Source organism: Jaculus jaculus, chromosome 15 (assembly GCF_020740685.1).
Source record: "Jaculus jaculus isolate mJacJac1 chromosome 15, mJacJac1.mat.Y.cur, whole genome shotgun sequence".
NCBI classification, from domain to species: Eukaryota; Metazoa; Chordata; class Mammalia; order Rodentia; family Dipodidae; genus Jaculus; species Jaculus jaculus.
Genome location: NC_059116.1, coordinates 73,303,209 through 73,323,895, shown reverse-complemented (window position 1 = coordinate 73,323,895; position 20,687 = coordinate 73,303,209). Strand labels below are relative to the sequence as shown.

General features: G+C 48.6%; 1 protein-coding gene across 12 annotated transcripts in view; it reads right to left on the bottom strand.

Moving 5' to 3' along the window:
- Sfmbt2 (Scm like with four mbt domains 2) overlaps positions 1–20,460 on the bottom strand; it is a 242,588-nt gene extending 222,128 nt beyond the window's left edge. For 10 of the 12 annotated variants that reach the window (XM_045134896.1, XM_045134901.1, XM_045134900.1 and 7 more), the window contains exon 1: positions 20,363–20,460. The gene's annotated coding sequence lies outside the window, so the exon portion shown is untranslated. Of the gene's footprint in view, positions 1–18,737; positions 18,773–20,067; positions 20,159–20,362 lie in introns of those variants that run through there. The other 2 variants (XM_045134897.1, XM_045134898.1) reach the window with 2 other exon arrangements.
- Positions 20,461–20,687: the final 227 nt, after the last annotated feature.

Sequence of the window (20,687 nt, the reverse complement as noted above, 5' to 3'; positions counted from 1 at the left end):
CTTTAACCACTAAGCCATCGCTCCAGCTCCTGGCTGGTCTTTTAATGGATAACTTCCTGTTTTGTACAGTACATTGTGTGATTTTTGTCTAAAATAAATTGAATCACAATAGTTTCCTCTTCTTGCTAAAGATGGTGAACAACAGAAATAGTTCTGGGGCTCCTCACAAAAGGTGTCTTAGCCCAGTAACATGAACTGATAGCTAGTTCCCCCTCCAGCTATGTAACATATATTAAGCTTTCTGTTTTTCAAATTTCTCATAGGTTAAATAAGGAAGGGTGATTAGGCAATCAAAGATCCTCTTCAAAGCTGGGCATGGTGACATATTGTAATCCCAATACTGGGAAGGCAGAGACAGGTGAATCCCTGGATCTCATTGGCCAGAGAGTCTAGGATACTTGGTAAAGCCCAGGCCAATGAGAAATCTGTCTTTAAAAATGTACACAGGGAAGAAGCCATTCTACACATAGTTCAATGGGAGAGATACCACCAGTGAACATACTCAACCGTGGACACTGCAAGCCTTATAATTGGCCAGCCAGGCCAAATGAGCCAACGGGTGCAGTTGTGACATGTCTGTCATGGTGGAAACTAACTGCCCTCCAATTGGACTGGAGGCCTGCTCCATGGGAGGGAATACATCCCTGATACTGAAAACTTAAAACAGGGGTAGTCATGAGCCCTAGAGGTGTAACATCTGCTAATGTCTGGATAAATGTATATACTATGTTTATCAAACTGCCCAGTAAGCACTTCTCTTAATATTCATAACCTTATATTAATGCTACTCTCACTTTGGGTAGAGAATCTTCTCTTTTCAGATGGCAGTGACCTTGGGACAACTACGAAGGTATCATAGTGCTGGAAAGAAGTGACTGGAGTACTGAGTAACATCTCGATCTCACTTTCCAAGGCTCAGGGTCTAATGTGGAAGAGGTGGTGGAAAGAATGTAAGAGCCAAAGAAAGGGTAGGACTCCTTACAACGTGCTCCTTCCAGACATAAATGGCCTGGATATCCAGGACCTCATAGTGCCTGACACTACCTACACAAAACCATCATAAGAGGAGGAAAAGACCATGACATCAAAATAAAAGAGACTGATTGAGATGGGGAGGGGATATGATGGAGAATGGAATTTCAAAGGGAAAGTGGGGGGAGGGAGGGTATTACCATGGGATACTTTTTATAATCATGGAAAATGTTAATAAAAATTGAGGGAAAAAAAAGGTAGACAGCGGGCTGGAGAGAGGCTTAGTGGTTAAGCGCTTGCCTGTGAAGCCTAAGTACCCTGGTTCGAGGCTCAATTCCCCAGGACCCACGTTAGGCAGATGCACAAGAGAGCGCATGTGTCTGGAGTTTGTTTGCAGTGGCTGGAGGCCCTGGAGTGCCCACTCTCTCTCTCTCTCTCTCTATCTGCTTCTTTCTCTATCTGCCTGTCCCTCTCAAACAAATAAAAATAAAACAAAATAAAAAGGTAGACAATGCCTGACTGCCACCACCCAAGGTCATCCTGTGACCCCTGACACATAAGCATATACACAAAGCTCCTTTGTAAAATTTATTTATTTATGAGAGAGAGAATGAGTGTGCCAGGTCCTCTAGTTCCTGCAAACAAACTCCAGATGCATGCGCCACCCTCTGGCTTATGTGAGTACTGGGGAATGGAACCTGGGTCCTTAGACTTTGCAGGCAAGCACCTTAACCACTAAGCCATCTCTCTGGCCTAAGATCCTTTTTGACTCTAAAGATAATTACTGTCTCTTTAGCATTGGCTGTAATTTATGATGATGATGATGATGATGGTTTTTTGCGGTAGGGTCTCACTCTAGCTCAGGCTGACCTGGAATTCACTATGGAGTCTCAGGGTGGCCTCGAAATCACAATCCCGCCACCCCACCCCACCCCACCCCCCGCTCCAGTGCTGGGATTAAAGGCGCGCAACACAACGCCTAGCTAATTGGTTGTAATTAATTATTGTCTCCATCCTATTATCTATTTGTCCGAACCTAACGTAATAAGCAAGGCTTCTCCCCTCTCTACCTCCTCCTGCTCCCCTCCTTCACCTGGCGTGTATTTACAGACAGCACTTGCAGCACGTGTTAGGCAAAGCCTCATGAGGGAAGAACACACACGAGGAATTGTTGCAGAAATCACGGGAGTCTTGCCAATTGTGAATGTCTCTAGACCAAAGGAACCTCTGTACCAGCCTGGTCCAATTTGGGACCTGCCAGCCCCACATGGCCAGCTGTACATGAAATATAGTCCGCGTATCTAAGCAACTTAATTGTAATTCTAGAAGAAAAAAAAAACAAGATTATAGCTTTATGAGACAGGGATTGTCTCATAAAGTATTGGAAGCTGGTCTTGAACTTGCTACAAAGCTAAGGTTGATCCCAAACTCCTGATCCTCCTTCCTCTACCTCCAGAGTGCGGAGGTTAGAGGTGCGCACGGTTCTGGACTGCGTGGAGAAGGCACATCAGAGACTTCAGAACATGTCCAGACTCACCATCAGAGCTTGGCTCGATTTAAACTCTGAATTTAAGTTAATAATGTAAAGCAAATTAAAAGAGAACTTGGGATTTTAAAACCCAAGAGACTGGAAAAGATTTCATTTTTCTCTAATACTCAACTAATAACATGAAACAACCTTTCTAACGTCCTATATTTTTACTAAATAGGCTGTACTTTGATATCAACACAAGGTTTAAAGGAGAGGCAACCTTGGAAACAATTTTATATGTGTCACACTAAGATTTTCTTTTCTCATTTATTTACAAATTTAACAAAGTTGTGGCACCTGAAAAGTGTTACCAGGCTCAGAGTTTTTCTGTTAAGGGAAAAAAGATGCATAACTGTAACTATTGATAAATAAGAAAGGGCTGGAGAGATGGCTTAGCGGTTAAGCACTTGCCTGTGAAGCCTAAGGACCCCAGTTTGAGGCTCGATTCCCCAGGACCCACGTTAGCCAGATGCACAAGGGGGCACACACATCTGGAATTCGTTCGCAGTGGTTAGAGGCCCTGGCACACCCATTCCCCCCCCCCCGCCTCTTTCTTGGTTGCTCTCAACTAAATAAATAAAAATGAACAAAATAAATAAATAAGTAATAAGGGGCTTCTGTAATGCTTGTCAGTTGTCTGCACGTGTGTGTAGTTTGGGGGATTGGGACGTATATGTGCAGACACAGCGCCCCCGTGCACCCGTGTGAAAGCCAGAGCAGAGCTGGGTGTGCTGTTAGGGTGCTCCCGCGTGGCCCCTTGACGTGGGCTCCCTGCTAAACCTGTAGCTGACTGGCTGACCAGAAACCCCAGCAATTCTCTTGTTGCTCCCCAGGGCTGGCCACATCCAGCCTGGGTTGACAAGGGGTAACATGGACTCAGAGGCAGGGCAAAGCAGGTCCTCGTGTGCCCTGAGGCTGAGGTGGCAAGCACCCTCACCCCAGTAGTCTTTATGACTCCTCAGTGACTCAACTCGACGTTCATTTGTGTCTAACCAGATGCTGCTGAAAGGTAATCTGAGACGATAAAGTCAAACATTGATTTAAATGAGGCAAATCAATCACTTTAAAGAGAACTCCAGGGTAGCAGCATTCACAACAAAGAAATGGCCACCAGGAAGAGAGAGAGAATGGAACCTCACACCCTCTGTCGGCACCATTCAAATCCAAGTCTGGCTCTACTTCCTCCCACATGGCTGTGAAATACCTATTTGGGCAAGTAGCTTGTCACACTTCCACTTTTTCAACAATGCATACTTTCCTTTCCTACACAAACAATATGGATAGTCCTGTCAGAAATATCAGGAAACAGATCTATATGAAAGAGTAAGTTAAAAATCACCTGTAACCTTAAGATCTAGGGAAAAGCACTCCCATGTATTAGTATCTTCTCCTGATAGTTTCTCGACACGTATCTCTGCAAGTTCCTATAGAATGTAAAGTTCTATAGAAATACCTTCGCAAAGGAGATGCCTCACAGAATCCCAAGAAAATAAGTTCAGCTGTTTTCAGTCAGGGTTATCCAAACTGTGTTAGTCAGCTTGCTAACACTGTAACAGAAATACCTGAGCTAGTCAGCTTAAAAGAAGAAAGGTTGATCTTCGCTCCTCCTTTCAGAGGACTGGTCCACGCATGATCACATGGCCCTGCGGGAGCACATTATGGCAGGCATACTGGCAGAGGGCGAAGACTCAGCTCACAGCAACAAGAGAGAGAGAAGGGGTGGGGTCCCAGTATTGACTTCAAGGCCACCTCGGCCCACTCCCTGCCCGCCCAACCTACACAGTACCACAGGCTGGGGCCAAGCATTTAACCCAGGAGCCTTTGAAATGCTTTCAAATCGCAGGACTGAACCACCTTCCTGGAGTCAGGCACGCCTGTTCTCTGTCAAAGTGCAATGACAACACGGGTCAACAGAAATCTCAAATAGGAAAGACAGTGGATTATGGTGTGCCTGCAACACATCTCGTTAGGCCCCCCATTGCTAGCAGATGATTTTTGTGTCTTAGTTATGTGTGCATATTATTACAAATACTAAATAATTCTAACTGTCCCCTCAAAATAATTCTAACTCTCTCCTTAAAAACAAAGAAATAAGCAAACAGCATCCCTGGTCTTTCCCGCCACGCATATCCATCCAGAAGGCTGATAGCATGCTGCTTCTTAACTTTTCAGTGGGTCATTATCCGGTGATGTCCACACCAGCCCTGGGACATCTCCTCCCTCAATAGATACTTGGCACTGTCACGGTGCTACGAATGTACAGGCATTGTCATACGCTAGGATCACTTCCTCACACAACTTTCCTGGAGGTAATAATGGCTATTTTTCTATCTCGGCCTCTGGTACACATACTGTCAACTCAAACCCAAATTTCCCACCAACTGTACAGAGGGTAAAATCAAGCGTGTCGACGTCTTACTAGTCTCCATGTGAAGCAGGTCTCTGCTCTGACACGTGGGACACAGGAGTAGTCTAAGCTGTCAGTGTACCTTCCTCCCCGGTCAGCGGACTTCGTCCACCCTGCCCCCCTCCCTCCTGCAGACAGAGCCCTTTCTCAGGCAGCGTGCCAGGCACGGGTTCTGGGGAGGGGGGGGACTGCGGGGCCTTTCCAGCAGCGCCTTTAGCGTAGGCTGGCATTTTATACCCGCGATCGCCTAGGGAAAGAAACCCCTCAGCTGCCTCGGAGCCTGCGGGGAGAGTGCTGCCGTGCCCACGCTGCTGGGTCTGTGATGCCGCCTGCCCGTGCCATCTCTGGCCATCTTCCTGAGGGCTCGCAGGCACCCACTGACTTTGCTCAAGGCAGAAAGGCGTGTTCTGCAGTCCTGGGGTATTTTGTAGAGTCACTGCTCATGTCTTCTTCGTCTTTCTCTTTCTAATATTCATTCATGCATTCTAACGTTGGACCGCCTCCAACTCCACTTGATTTTTTTTTTTTAATCTGCCATCTGGAGTATTTCTTCAACTTCCTCTCTAGCTCTTCTATTTAAAAAATTTTTATTTTAATTTCAAAAGCTCTTTCCTGAAGACATCTTTCTTCATTCTATCCTGTGACATGTACATACGATCTTTAGTATATCCTGAAGGCTATGATTACATGCCTTTTCTTTTAAATATTCTCTCTTGCATTACCTTCTCATCGCTCTGACTAAATGACATAAACACCCTGAAGGAGGAGACCTGTTTGGGCTCAGTTTCAGGTGTCATCCAGTCATGGTGGGGAGGTTAAGACAGAGTGACTTACCACACAATAATGCCTAAGCAGCAGAGAAACGTCACATGGGAAGAGGTCAGGAAACGTGTGCCCTGTCCCAGGGACACACTCAACCGTGATGTGCTCCACCTGGGCCCTTCCTCCTTTCCACCTCTCCCAATAAAGCCGTCACAAACCCGTCAGACAGGAGATGCACTCGCGGGTCACAGCACTCACGACAAAGTCACCTCTGGGAATATCTTCATCTATTCATCTACGTCTTCCTGAACCCAAGCACGCTGCCACTGAGATTAACCATCACACTCCTTTTTAGGAAAAGTAATTTTTCTTTTAGTTTTGGTGTTTTTTTTTTGTTGTTTTTTGTTTTTTTGTATTAGCACCTAGCTCAGCAGTCTGACAATGTGTTTATTTATGTTTCCTCGCAGGGAATACATGGGCATGAATAGGTCCCTAAGCACATGAAGAGGAAGGGTGTTGGTTAAGGAAATGACCCTATAGAGATCTACCCAACCAGCCAACCAGGAAGCCCCAATGCTAGTGACTTGTAAGTCGTTCCTTGGTCAGTCAAATTAATCAGAAAAGGACTCCTCCCATATTCCACTGCAGACAAGATGTGGGTCTGCTTCCTGCCGCCATGAGTTTAGAACTGCGTATCCCAATCATGTTTCTAAGACTGGGAAATGAAGGTTAGAAGTGACAAAAATCATCCTCTTAAATCACAGCAGTCAAGACATACAGCTCCAAAATCAGATTTGCAGTTTTAAGCTGGCTAATTCTCTTTCTTTCCTTAAGCTTGTTCACCATATCACTGTTCATTCTTGGCTTTGTCTTAGTAGACACATAAATGTTAAACAACCATTCCGAGACTGGAATTACCATATTCAGGTGATAAAGTGAAACTTAGTATTGTGACACCACGGTGACCGTAGTGTGAGAAGGCACTCTTTTCTCCACTTGTCGCTGCAGGCTCCCACAGGCTTCAGACTCGGGCAAGGTTCCCTGCAGTTAAAGCGATCCCACAGGGGCGTCCAACCTTTTCACACTGAGACATGATGCTGCCATGTACAAATGATCACTTTCTGCACATAGTAAATGAAATACGGGGCTGGAGAGATGGCTTAGCGGTTAAGCGCTTACCTGTGAAGCCTAAGGACCCCGGTTCGAGGCTTCATTCCCCAAGACCCACGTAAGCCAGATGCACAGGGCGTCCATGTGTCTGGAGGTCATTTGTAGTGGCTGCAGGCCCTAGCGCACGCATTCTCTCTCTCTCTCTCTGCCTGTCTCTCTCTCTGTGTGTCACTCTCAAATAAATAAATAAAAATGAACAAAAAAAGAAAGAAAATGAAATACAGAGGTCTAAAACTAAAAGCTTGAGGAATTCCAAGCATGGTGTGTCTGCCCTTGGAAATCATTTAGGTTTAAATCGCAAAGAAAGCTATTTCATTTTGTACACTAGAAATGGCTTTTGTATGTGTGTGTGTGTATAAGACACGTGCATGTGGGTGATCACGTGTGTTTAAGTACGTGAGCACAAGTGGAAACCAGAGGTTGGTTATCAGGTGTCCTACTTGATAGATCTCCACCTTAATCTTTGGGACAGGGTCTCTCGGTGAAGCTGGAGCTCGCAGATTGGGCTAGAGAAGCTAGCCAGAGAGCTGTGGGGATCCTCCACTCTCCGCCTCCCCAGCACTGGGTGTACAGGGGCACCTGCCACACCCTGCATCTTACGTGGGTACTGGGGGCCCAAATGCAGGTCCTTAGTGCTTGCCAGACAGGCATTTTACCCACCGGGTCATCTCCCAGCCCCAGAAATTTCAAAATGAGCACAGGAAGCCTAATCTAAAACCTTTCAAAAGCTTTCAATTGGGCTGGGCGTTGTGGCGCACGCCTTTAATCCCAGCACTTGGGAGGCAGAGGTAGGAGGATCACCACGAGTTCGAGGCCACCCTGAGACTACATAGTGAATTCCAGGTCAGCCCTAGCTAGAGTGAGACTCTACCTCGTAAAACCAAAAAAAAAGGGCTGGAGAGATGGCTTAGCGGTTAAGTGCTTGCCTGTGAAGCCTAAGGACCCTGGTTCGAGGCTCGATTCCCCAGGACCCATGTCAGCCAGATGCACAAGGGGGCGCACACATTTGGAGTTCATTTGCAGTGGCAGGAGGCCCTGGCGCACCCATTCTCTGTCTGTCTCTCTGCCTCTTCCTCTGTCTGTCGCTCTCAAATAAATAAATAAAAATAAACAAAAAATTAAAAAAAAAATTCAACCAATGTGGAAAATCTCAAAGGAATCTGAAGGAAGCATAAGCCAAATTCAGGACCAAGATCTGGTCTCTGGAGAAAGAGGGAGGAGGTCATGTCTTCCATCTCTCGAAGAAGCAATGTGCAAATAGTCTGGAATCACCACAGACTCTGGAAAAGCCCTTCTATAAATGGCTTCGAAGATGAAACACAGTGGTAAGTGCCACACACTATTATCAACACCGGCCTCTGTCTATTCACATTCACCTTGTCAAATCATTCTGCTAATAATGCCTGACCAAGTACATCTCTTCCCCACCGTCACCAGCTCTAAGGCAGGGCCTGCCTCACCCCCACCCCACAGCACCCCCATCAAATGAGATGGACTGTTTGGGGCAAAAAGCTCACGGAATGGTGCAAACTGCCAAGTGCAGAGTTTCACTGACCTTGATTGGGACAGCAATTGACCCTCCATTGGTTTTCACTCTAAAGAGATTGAAATCTGACATAAATTGCTGGCCCAGCCTAAGAAATGCTAATGTTTTGCAATCAGATTCATCCCTCAACACAAGGAAATAAGATATATTGGGGATAATAGGCATTCAAGAAGAAAATGCTGGGGCTACAGGCAGCCACCTACACCCACGGCAGCATTCTATATCCTGTAATTCATGGTGTTCACCGGTGCCCCTTAGCCTCCCCCTCAAACAGTATTTATTACAGGACAATGAGGTGAGCACAATCAGCCGTAAGAGCGACATGCAAACACGAGAAGAGCGAGCCTTCCAAGAGAAAAGATCCTCTCAGCGCGCAGAGCAGCTGTGCACGATCTTAGAAATGCACTGTTCCCTTGCAAATCATTTACTTCCTATGGAGAAAAATAAGACTGTCACTTACCTAGTTAAATACGACTACAGCTTGAAATCCCTTATCTCACATGCTCAACACTAGAAGGATTTTGGATTTGGGTTTTTGTTTTGTTTTCATATTTTGGAAGATGTAAATACATAATAAGGTGTCATAGGGACTCATCTAAACATAAATGGAGTTTATGTTTTATATGTAAAGCATCTTATAAACGAGGCCTGAAGATAATTTTTATACAATTTGGATGGGATATTGTTTCTGAAAAGGGGTCTGATTACATAGCACAGGGCAACCTGGAACTTACAATGCGCCTGCCTCAGAGTTCCAGGTGCTGAGAATCCACACCCAGCTATTACACTGTATTGCATCGTGTGGAATTTTCCACTTGCAGCACTACTTCAGCATTCAAGAAGTTTCAAATTTTAGAAGATTTTGGAGTTCAGATTTTCAGAATGGGGATGTTCAACTAGCTTCTTTGACATGCCTTCATTTTTCCATTTGACCAATGAAGACAAAACTTATTTATTCATTTAAAAGAGGCAGATAGAGGGAATGGGCGCGCCGGGGCCTCCAGTCACTGCGAACAAACTCCAGGTGCATGTACCGCCTTGTGCATCTGGCTCACGTGGGTCCTGGGGAATCGAATCTGGGTACTTAGGCTGTGCAGGCAAGCACCTTAACCGCTTGTCCTAAGTATGCAAGTATGTAAACGGGTGCATGTGACCTTGAGATTTTTACTGGAGGGGTGGTAGTAACTTTCAAAATATGTATTTGGTGACAGGTAGGTCTCTCCATTCATTTCCAAAGAGAGGTCTGGTTGATAGCACAGGAGGTGACCTTAAGCTGGGCTGGCTCTCCTGAGAGCCATGCATGCCTATGTGCCAGCTAAGGAGTCCAGGGCAGAAGGTAGCTGGCAGGGCTCCTATCAGCGCCACGGACATGAAAGGGCCCTGTCAACATGTACAGGAGAACATCTCCATTACTCAACCACTCAACTCCTCCTGACTTGCCAGGGGTTCAAAGGTTACCCCGTCCTAACTGGAAAAGGACACAAGCCCGGGGTTCAGTGACATACTTTGTCTCTAAGTAAATATGGCACAAGAACAACAGAGGGAGACCCCAGACGTCCTTCTCCAGCCATGTGCAGATATCAAATATATACACACCACCACCACCACCACCAGGAAAATTGAAAACAAAAATTTTTTGTGGGTTTGGGAGTTGGCTCAGTGGATAAATAACTTGCTGTGGGGTTGGAGAGATGGCTTAGCGGTTAAGGCGCTTGCCTGCACAGCCTAAGTACCTAGATTTGATTCCCCAGGACCCACGTGAGCCAGATGCACAAGGCGCGCATGCACCTGGAGTTCGTTCGCAGTGACTGGAGGCCTTGGCGCGCCCATTCCCTCTCTATCTGCCTCTTTTTAATGAATAAATAAATGAAGTAAAGAAGAAGAGCTAACTGGGAAAGCATGAGGACCTGAGCGTTGATGCCCAGCACCCATGTAAACCCTGGGTGGGCCGGGTGGACTTAGCAGCCTGCCTGCAATTCCAGCACTCAGGAAGCATCCGCAGGGCATCCGCAGGGCATCCGCAGGGCATCCGCAGGGCGAGCTGGCTGGCTACACAAGCAGAGCCAGTGTTGCAGGGTTGAATGAGACTCTGTCTCAATAAATGAAGTGAGGAGGACGGCCCTCAATCTCCACATGCATGCATACACACACATGTGCACACAACATACCACATGCATATGTACATGAACAAACAGGGAAAAGGAACAGAAAAGGGATGGGAAGTGATGAGCTTTAAGAGTAAAGTGGCTGGGACTGGGGAAATGGCTCAGTGATTAAAGGTGCTTTCTTACTAGCTTGCTGACCAAGTTCGATTCCCCAGCCACGCATATAAAGCCAGGTGCTTAAGTGGTGCAGCCAGCATCTGTGATCCCAAAGCGCCCATAAGATGCAGAGCCAGGAGGATCAATCTGGAAGCCTGCAGACAGCTGGACAGAGTCACAGGCAGTGGGGAAAAGAAACAAGGGGGACCCTGTCCCAAGAAGAACGCATGAAGACAAACGCCCGGAAGTGGTCCTCAGATTTCCACACAAGCATGGTGGTATGTGCTGACATATACACACATACGCACGCTCTCATACACACATACACACACACACAAGACTCAAGTGACTTAGCAAGGGTCATACAAAAACCTCTAAACCGGAAATCATGTCTGTGAACTTCCATAACATTGCTTGCTGTGACCATCAGACCACATACAGTTTTCTTGCTAGTCAGTGTACTTTCAGAATAGCACCCTAAGGTGCAGTCTGGAAATTCAGCCACTTTGATTTGACATTTGACTTTTACTGAAGTTAAAAAAAAAAGTGAAATTTCCAGGCATGGTGGTTCATGCCTTCAATCCTAGTACTTGGGAGGCTGAGGTAGGAGGATCGCTGTGAGTTTGAGGCCAGCTTGAGTCTAATTCCAGGACAGCCTGGGCTAGAGGGAGACCATACCTCAAAAAATCAAAAAGGAAAAAAAAAATTTTAAAAAAATCAAAAAGAAAAAGCAAGTGAAATAAATTTTCACCCACACAGGGTAAAGGCCCTGTCCTGCACCAGTCTGAAGGCAAAGGCGCCCAAGAAAGGGGCCGCAGCCTGCTCTTGCCATGGGACAGGCACAAGCCTGTGTCTGCCTGCAGCTCACACGGAGAACAGTGCGCTTTTTGTCTTCACGGTGCTACACAAGAAGGAAAAATCCAGTGAAAGACCGAAAACTGAAGTGGAATCTGAAAGATGGTCTACATCAGGGGCCAACCTGTTCAGGAAGAAAACTCCTTTTTCTGTTCGTCAAATGCAGTTTCTCTATTTCACCACATATTTGAAAGTTTTTAAAAATTATTTTCATTCAATAGTATAGCCACTAGTCAGCTGGTCAGTAAACCCCAACCATGCTCATCCAACAACCTTAATTGAACCAAGCGGGTCACCAAAAAACTTATTCTTACCTATATTAAGTAGGAAAGGATATTACTATATGAATGCTATTGACTTTCTAACCAAGATGAAGTTTCAGAAAGTCAGCAATTTGTCAGTTTTAACAATCGACTTAGTAAACTCTATTCTACCCCACGGACATGGAGTATTTCCATTTCCTTTCTAACGAGTGACTTGAGTCTGGGCAGATGGCTCAGTGGGTGAAGTACTTAGCACGTGAGTATAAAGACCTCCTTCCCAACACCCACGTAAAAGACACACATGGTGGCTGTGTGTGGATAATGCCAGAAACAGTGATTTCTCGGGCTCCCTCGCTAGCCAGTCTAGCCAAGTCAGGGAGCTCCAGGTTTGGTGGGAGAACTTGTCTCTCAAAACCCAGGTGGACAGCAGCTGAGGAAGACACCCCCTGTCAACCTCTGCCCTCCCCATGTACAACGACACACATGAACACACACATTTACACGTGTACACATGCATACAAGCACACATGCATGTACACCACACACACATACACATGCAAGAAAATGAGTTGCACTTAACAGGAATCTTGACTCTCCCAGCACATCTAAACTATGGGCAAAAGGAAAATACAGTAATCTTAACCCACTTCACAAGTAAATGCTGGGCTGGAGAGATGGCTTAGCAGTTAGGGTGCTTGCCTGTGACGCTAAGAACCCAGGTTCTTTGCCTCTCTCTCTCTCTCAAATAAATAACTAATATAATTTAAAAAAAAAATACTGACCCTATGTGCCTTTTCAAAACATTTATTTATTTATTTATTTGAGAAACAGTGAGAGAGAGAATGAGCACACCAGGGCCCTTAGCCACTGCAAACGAACTCCAGACACATGCACCACCTTGTGAATCTGGCTTCATGTGGGTTTTGGGGAATCAAATTCAAGTCCGTAGGCTTTGCAGACAAGCACTTTAACAGCTGGGCAATCTCTCCAGCCCCCTTATGTAACTTTTACACCACCCACCTATAAACATTAAATGACCACATGGTTGAAAAAAAATTCAGTGGGCACAAAATACCAATATTCATACCTCAGCTCTCTTATTGGCTGGGTCATGCTGGGCAAGTCGCCAGGCCTCTATAGGTCCTTGGTTCTCTCTGCATGAGATGGAGGAGGATGTGGAAAACTCTCACTGAAAAGATGGAGCAGGGCAGCCAGGTGCGGCCGCTCACGCCTGAAGTCCTCACACTACAAATTCAGGAGGATTGCCAGGAGCTCAAGGGCAGCACGAGCTATAGGATGAGAGTCAAGAAACGAAACAACAACGGAAACATATGCCAGGCAACGGTGGTGCACGCATTTAATCCCAGCACTCGGGAGGCCGGGGTAGGAGGATCATCAAGAGTTCAAGGCCAGCCTGATGCTACATAGTGAATTCCAGGTTAACCTGGGCTACAGAGAAACCCTACCTCAAAAAAAAAAAAGTGAGATAGAAATAAATTTACAGGAAGACCACCTAGCAAGCCTCAGTTGTTTAAGCCAGCAGCTGTTCTTATTTGTTTAGTATTGAAATAAAGTCAACTCCCAAACAGATTAATCCACAACCCATTCACTGACTAATCTCCAGACCCTTAGATTCCTACTTCTATGCAAAACTGCACACGTCCTGATCACCTAAACTGCATTTCAAAGCAGATGCCAAAGAGGCCTGCACCAGGCATTTCAGACCCTGGTAAAGCAATTCAGTTCATATATTAATTTTGATTGAAATTGGGGAACTGAAAACTGGCTAAGTTCAACAGAAAGCAGAGCAGGTGCATTTTAGCACTTTTTATGTCTTGTTCTCAGCCAATAAAACTACAGAGGAAAATTCCCAGAATAAAAATCTACCCCTCCTATTCCTGACATCCACACCATTCCACTCTCCTCAGCACACTGACAGTACTCAACCTACTTCGCAGAACTCACCAGATGCGCTAACAAGTGCAGTATCTATCAGAATGTGTCGTTTCTGCTCTTGTCAGAAAAATCAGAGGGGAAACAAATGAGTCAGAAAAGTACAATAGCCTTTCTTTTAATCAGTGTTAAAAATATCCATCTTCTCACAGGAAGGAAAGCTTGTCGGGGTTGCTACAGTTTGGGCATGAACTGTTTCACCCAAAGGCTCCTGTTATCAAAGAGCTGCTGGTCTCCAGCTGGTGGGCTAATTGGAGAGGTTCTGCAAAAGTTTAAGGGGTGAGGCCTAGCCGGAGTAAGTGGGTCACTTTGAGGCTATCATTTGTCCTCTCTTTCTCTTTCTTCTTTCTTCCCCTTCCCCCCATCTAGAAGTGGCCAACACCGTGCTCCATGCCCATGGGGTTAAGAATTGTCCCAGTCCGAGGGGCACAGGGAGAGTGAATGAGAGAGTAAGGAGGGGCTATAATCAAAATACACTGCACATGTGTGAAAACTATCGATAACAAAGCAAAAAAAAAAAAAAAAAAGTCTTGGCCTAGTCCCCACAAAGACAGGAAGCAGTACCCAGTGGCCAAACCCAAAAGCTAGGAGTGAGAAGCCTTTAGCCTCCCAGAGAACACTGGACAACGAGCAGGCCATGGTCATCCTGTCAGCCCAGGAGGTCCCAACAAACCTGTCTGGGATGGTGGCATTCATGGTGATACTTGGAATGGTCCCTTTTAGATCTAGGAATCAGTATAGCAAAATCAGTTGTGGCATCGGTTTCTTCATGACTTGCATTCAAAGAGATGCTCATGGGGCTGGAGAGATGGCTTAGCGGTTAAGAGCTTGCCTGTGAAGCCTGAGGACCGCGGTTCAAGGCGATTCCCCAGGACCCACGTAAGCCAGACGCACAAGCACGCATCTGGAGTTCATTTGCAGTAGCTGGAGGCCCTGGCGCACCCATTATCTCACTCTCGCTCTGGCTCTCAAATAAATCAAAATAAACAAAAAAAACCATTTTTTAAAGAGATGCTCATGTAGCCTGGTAACGCATCATTGGGTCACTGGCAAAGAAGACTCTACAGGAATATGCCTCGACTGTCACCCAGTCACCTTGTTCAGAGCACAAGGAAAAGCAGGGTCTCGTGTGGCCCTATGTCACTGAGCAGGGATGGCACTTTACTACTACACAGTGAGCCGTAACTCCAGTGGCTCTCAGATCTCACGTCACACACTGTCACCTAAGGCTCGTTGTCTTTCACGACTCTGGGGACATGGATCTTAGAGATGAGGGCTTGAGTGCGCTGGCGCAGACATGCTCAGTACGGAGCGTGTTTGTTTGCCCCTGATGAAAACAGGACGTGAGAACAGGACTCCAGCCCAAGGCCCTTTAGCGGGCAAGCAAGCGGAGACCCCAGGAGATGGTTCATGCTCACCGAGTGTCGGCTACGTAGAACCTCTCTGCAAATACTATCTAGGGGCAGATTCTTCCCACTGTCCCCCACCACCACCCGTCAGGAACCGTCCCTACAAGCTACGGTGGACAGATCCCGGATCGCCACACCAATGCACAGGCTCCCGTTCTGGTCTGTTATGACAAGTATTATTTCCCTAAATCTCCCTCGGTAGGCTAACAATAAGTTGATGGTGAGGTGACATGAAGGTGAGAATAATTCGGAGACTTAGGGGACTGGGGTGCTGGGTCCGTGGAAAAAGTGCTCACCACGCAAGCACGAGGACCTCCAGCTACTGGGTGTGGTGGTGCGTGCCCATAACCCCCGCCCGGGGAAGACAGAGAGAAGATCCCTAGGGAATCTGGCTAAGCAGTCTCTAGCCTAGCTGGTGAGCTCTAGATTTAGCCACAGACTCTCTCCAAAAATGTAGAGAGGGATTGAGGAAAACACCAGACATTGACCTCTGGACTCCACATACATTTACACAAGATGTGTGCATGCGTGTGTGTGTGTGCCATTATACATGAGCATGAATAGATACACACCAAAAGATTATTTAGGGGAAAAAAACACAATACATATCTTCAATGACAGATCCCAGTATTACTTTGATTCAAAAATCTTTTGAGTTTCTACTTCAGAACAAAAGCAGAATAAGACTTCCTTATGACCACAACTCTGTAGCAGTAAAACTCAAAGTTCCAAATTGTGACACACAAACAGAGGAAGGTCACCCAAACCTACTGTACCAGAACTAGAGGGCTTTTCAACCCCACAATACATCTTTTGTTGTTCAAAAATAAAGTGTACGATAGACAAAGCTCTTTGAGTCTAACATCCTAACAAACTTTTAGACTTCCCAGAGCCCTTTGAGGGCTCTGGCATGCAGCTAGCGTGAGTGGGCAGACAAGGAATTTGATATCATCTAATATATCCAGGATAGCTTATGACTGCAGAGAGAGGGAGAGACAGCAGCGGAGAAAGGAGAGGAGGGAGGGGAGAAAGAAGAGTAAAATCGGGAAACTATTTCTTTTATGTCAAGGATCATAAAACTAGGCATTTATTCTTAGCAAGAGCCATCATTTGTTGAAAGCAGCCCATAATTTCTGCAAGAACACATGAAAAGGAAAAACTCTGATTAATTACTTCGGCCGTTAATAATTCGTCTCTCCCAGTGGGACTGCCTGAGTGCAGTTCAGAGTATCTGTACCCTAGTGGGAGATGAGAAATGCCGCAGTTCTCACCCCAGCAGGTGTGAACCAGCTTTCACAGTGGGCTGCCCAAGCCAGGATACCCCCACCCTGGCCTCTGTTTTTCACTGGCCTAGGATTGGGTTTTACCAGCAGCAAAAATGTTGATGCCAGCCTAGAGGCTCTGGGGTGTGCATTTATTTCTGCGCACACACATACACACCGTGCAGGCAGGTAGCTTAGCCCCGAAGTAATTAAGATAAAGATATGCAGTGGTCTTTCTTTAGGGCAAAGAAGAGGCAGGATGTGTGCAAATTATGCATAGTAGACAAAAACGTAGCCAATGTCCATCTCAAAGAAACCCTGGCCAACACTTCCTTCAGACCACCAAGCCTTCCCCTCTCCCCACCCCATCACCAACTTGGCTCCTTCCACAGCCTCCCCCACTACCTCCCCGGGAATTTAAGGCCAAACTTAACCCTCTTTTTCATTGTTTTTTTTTTTGGGGGGGGGAGAAAACCTGGATCCATTCCTAAGTGTAGGAACTGGCCCATCAGGTCCCCTGACTTTGGTGCCAGGCTGTAGAAGCAATGTTAAATCCAGGGAAGGCAGGCCCTAGTTGAAAGTGGTTTCCCACCAGTGGGCTGTGGTCAGGCCGGAGCCTTGGCCTTTCCCATGGGGCGCGGGCCAGAGTGCCCCAAGCCTGGCACAACTGGCAAAGCCATGGAGGGAAATAGGGAGTGGAGAAGGTGCACCACCAGGGGAACCAGTGTCCCCTTAGCCTGGAATCCCACCTTGAATTTTCAATCCCAAAGATACAGAACAATCTGTAAAGTGGAAGTTGGAGTTTAGAAACTGTGGCCCAAGCTTTCGGGCATTGTCTCGGGACTCTTGGACACTACAAAGGCCAAACACCAGTGGCAGTGGCCACTGCTTCCCCGCACAGCCACCATCCAAGGCCCTAAGGACCTCCCTTGGATTTCTAAGCATAAAGGTCCCTAGCCCAGAGTGACTAAGTCCCCTTGGTCGCCTGCATCACCTCAGTTCTTCCCCCCTTCCCTACAAGAAAGGAGAAGTTGGGCCCCGCGAGAATGGTTTTTTGTTGTTTTACCCGTATAGTCGCAACCACAGCACGGTTGCAAAATCGGGAATTTCAAGGCAATGGGATGAATTATGCCCTTGTCGTAGCTGAAACCTCAGTTTGCAAATGCAGAGCCAGGGTAGGCTAGCCCCCACCCCCAGGAAACCCACCGAGGAGCTGTCCTCCGAGGACGCGCCTAAGTGCAGGCTGGGAGCGCCGGGGGCGCGCGGGCGCTTTGTCACCGAGGGCGAAACGCTCCAGTTTCGCGCGTCACCAACAGCTCAGCCCAGACACCCAGATGGGAGGGAAAACCTGCCACCTGCCCAGGGTCTCTTAAATCTCAACTCCCAGGCACAGGACACCGCGAGGGGACCGACTTCCTGGCGTCCGGAGTCTAACCCTATAGAACCCCTCTCCGACCCACCGACCGGGTCCCTGAGAACGTAGGGTGACCACGATGCTGCAGTTAACTACAGATCTGGTCACCCGTATCTTTAACACCACTGTTTAAAAACGTGTCCCCGCACTTGGCCGCTGCGCTGTCAGCTCCTCCGGGCGGATGAGGCTCCCCGGACTTACCCTCGGGGGCACAGACAGCTCACGACCGCCGCGTGGCACCCCAGTCCCCGGGTCCCTGCCTCCCGCAATCCAGGGTTGCGTCCTGGACACGGGCGACCCCTATCGGGGACCTCTGCTGCCAGCTAAACTACCATCTGTATTGTTCGTGGCTCTTTCCCAGGTTCAGGTTTATGGGCTTCCCTCAAGACACCCCCAAACTGGCTATGATTTGGTGTCCAAACTCCACTCGCGGTCCCTCTCCGGGCACCAGGCCGCCAGCGTGCCCGCACAGCCGGGCAGGGGCGCCCTTCGGGACAACAGTCTGGAAGGTGCTCAATCTGAGCAAGGGACAATTTCTTGCGGAAGGCATTCTCCATTCCTCACCTTCCCCTGAGCGAGAACCCCAAACTCCAACCGGCAATTCCTCGCCTGCAGCTCGCACACGTTCGGCGGAGGTCCGTGCGCCCGCACCCTCCGGCCCCTGTCCAGTCCTCCCCAGGCCTTGGCCCAGCCCTGTCCCCGGCCCGGCCCAGCCCAGCGCGGCACGAAGCGACGGAGGGCGAGCGCCCATCTCCACATGCGGCACGCGCAAACCCTCGGCGCACACTCAAGACTGCGCGGGTGCGCGGCGGCCCGAGGGCGCCCAGAACCCCGGGTAGTCCATTTTAATAAGCGTCTCCTCTCCCCTCCTATCCCGGGCTTTCACTAGCACAGGATCCGATGCTGCCCGGGAGCAAACTCAGCCCCCTCACCTCGGAGAGACGAGAACACGCGCCATCAATCACTCCCTCCGTTCTCGTGGATTTTACACCACGTGTCAGCAGTGGGTCACGTCAGATCGCGACAGGATCTGGTTCCGAGACACACACACACACACGCGCGCGAGCGCGCGGAGTGGGGTGATGTCTGTAACACACACCCTCACCGCTGCGCATACACATGGATTTGCAGGCACCATACGAGCTAGTGGACGCTTGGATGCCCCGGTCCCGCCGGAGGCGCCCCTCTACCCTGGACTCTAGAAATGGACTTGACACCGACTCTGACCACGGGCAAAAAGAAAAGGGGGGGGGGAGAACAGCTCGTTCCCTCGCTTTTCTTTCCCACTAATTCGCTAAAGCGGCTCCTGGAGTAACCACGGAGAGTCGAGGCGAAGGCGTGGCCACTTCGGTTGGGTTTTTTCCCACCTCAAAACCTTTATTTTCAGTTTTTTAAAGCCACCTTAGCCCGCCATATTGGAAGTGGCACGGCGTCTCAAGACCCCTTCCTTCCCCGCAGCCGAGGCGCTTCCAAGAAAACACAAGTGCGGACCCCGCAGGGGACTGCGCTGCGTCCGGCTCTCCCTCCACCAACCGCCCCCCCCCAAGTAGCTCCCCTCCGGCCGCCCCAGGTCGAAATCAGCAAAGACATCCAGCACTTCCTACAGTGGCTTTGGAGAATTTCAGCAAGACACCCACGCACACGAAGAATAAACTCCAGAGAGCTCGTTCAGGTCAGTTCATTTCGGAACGGAGGCAGGATGAGAGTAAACAGGAAAGACCCCCCCCACACACACACACACATACACGCCCCGAGTGACAGGATATTATTTTAAGGAAGAGGAAATGAACAAAAAGATCGTCCTTGCTGGAGCACGCTCCAAAACTACCACTGACAATTTCATTTCGTCTGCACAGGCAAAAAAAAAAAAAAAAAAAATGTTTCCAACGGGGCGATTCCGCTTCCCATCCTTCGCGGGCCGCCAGCGCCCCTCTTTCCCCCTCACCGTCTCCTGACCAGCCCCCGAAATCTCCAAAGACACACCAAAGGCAGGAGAGGAGACCCGCGCCCCGCGCCCGCGCCCAGGAGCCAAGGACCGCGGGCGGACCGGAGCCGAGGCGGCGGCGTCGCCAACCCCCGAGACAAACGGGGAAGGTGGGCGCGGGAGGGACGGGCTGCACCCGGGGGAGGACGGGCACTTCGCAACTCCGGACAGACTCCGGCAAGGCCGGGCTGGGCCGAGCGAGCCGGCAGACTCTCGGGGAGGGGGAGGGGACCAGGCCAGGAAAAAAAAAAGAAGAAGAAAGAAAAAAAAATGACAACCCGAAGGGCGCGCAGGCTGGAGTTTGGGGTTCCGCTCAAAGGGCTGTCGCTTCCTTCAGCAGCCCTTCTTGTCTTCGGTTCCTCTCCTCCTTCCTGCCCCAACCCCCCATCTCCACCCCAAACTCCTGCGTCGGGCTTCCTTTTTCTCTCTCTCCCTCTCTCTCTTTCCTCCTCGAAGCTGGGAGGGGAAGAAAAAAAAAAGACCCAGCCCGGAGACTCAATCTGCGGCCCCGAGAACTGCTCCGGGTCCAGGGGGCGCCGGGGAACGGGGACAGCGGCCATCGCGGCGTCCTACCGGGTGAAGTTCGTGCCGTCCTCGGCGTGCAGCCGGGCCCGGAGCGCCGGCCTCGCTCGCCCTCCTCCCCTGCTCGCTCCCTCGCTCGCTCCCGGCCGCTTCCCTCGCGCGCCCGCTCGGGTCCTCCAGCTCCCACTACAACCTCATTCCAATATGGCATCCTCTCTGTGCGCATGCCCGGCACTCTTTTTTAAGATTTTTTTTTTTTTTTTTTTTTTTTTCTGTGCAGCGAACTCCTTCAACGACCTTTTCCAGAGCGCTTGCAAAGAAAAAAAAAAAATGTCTCAAGCCAATTAGCCTGCAGCTCGTGGTCAACCCGTTCCCT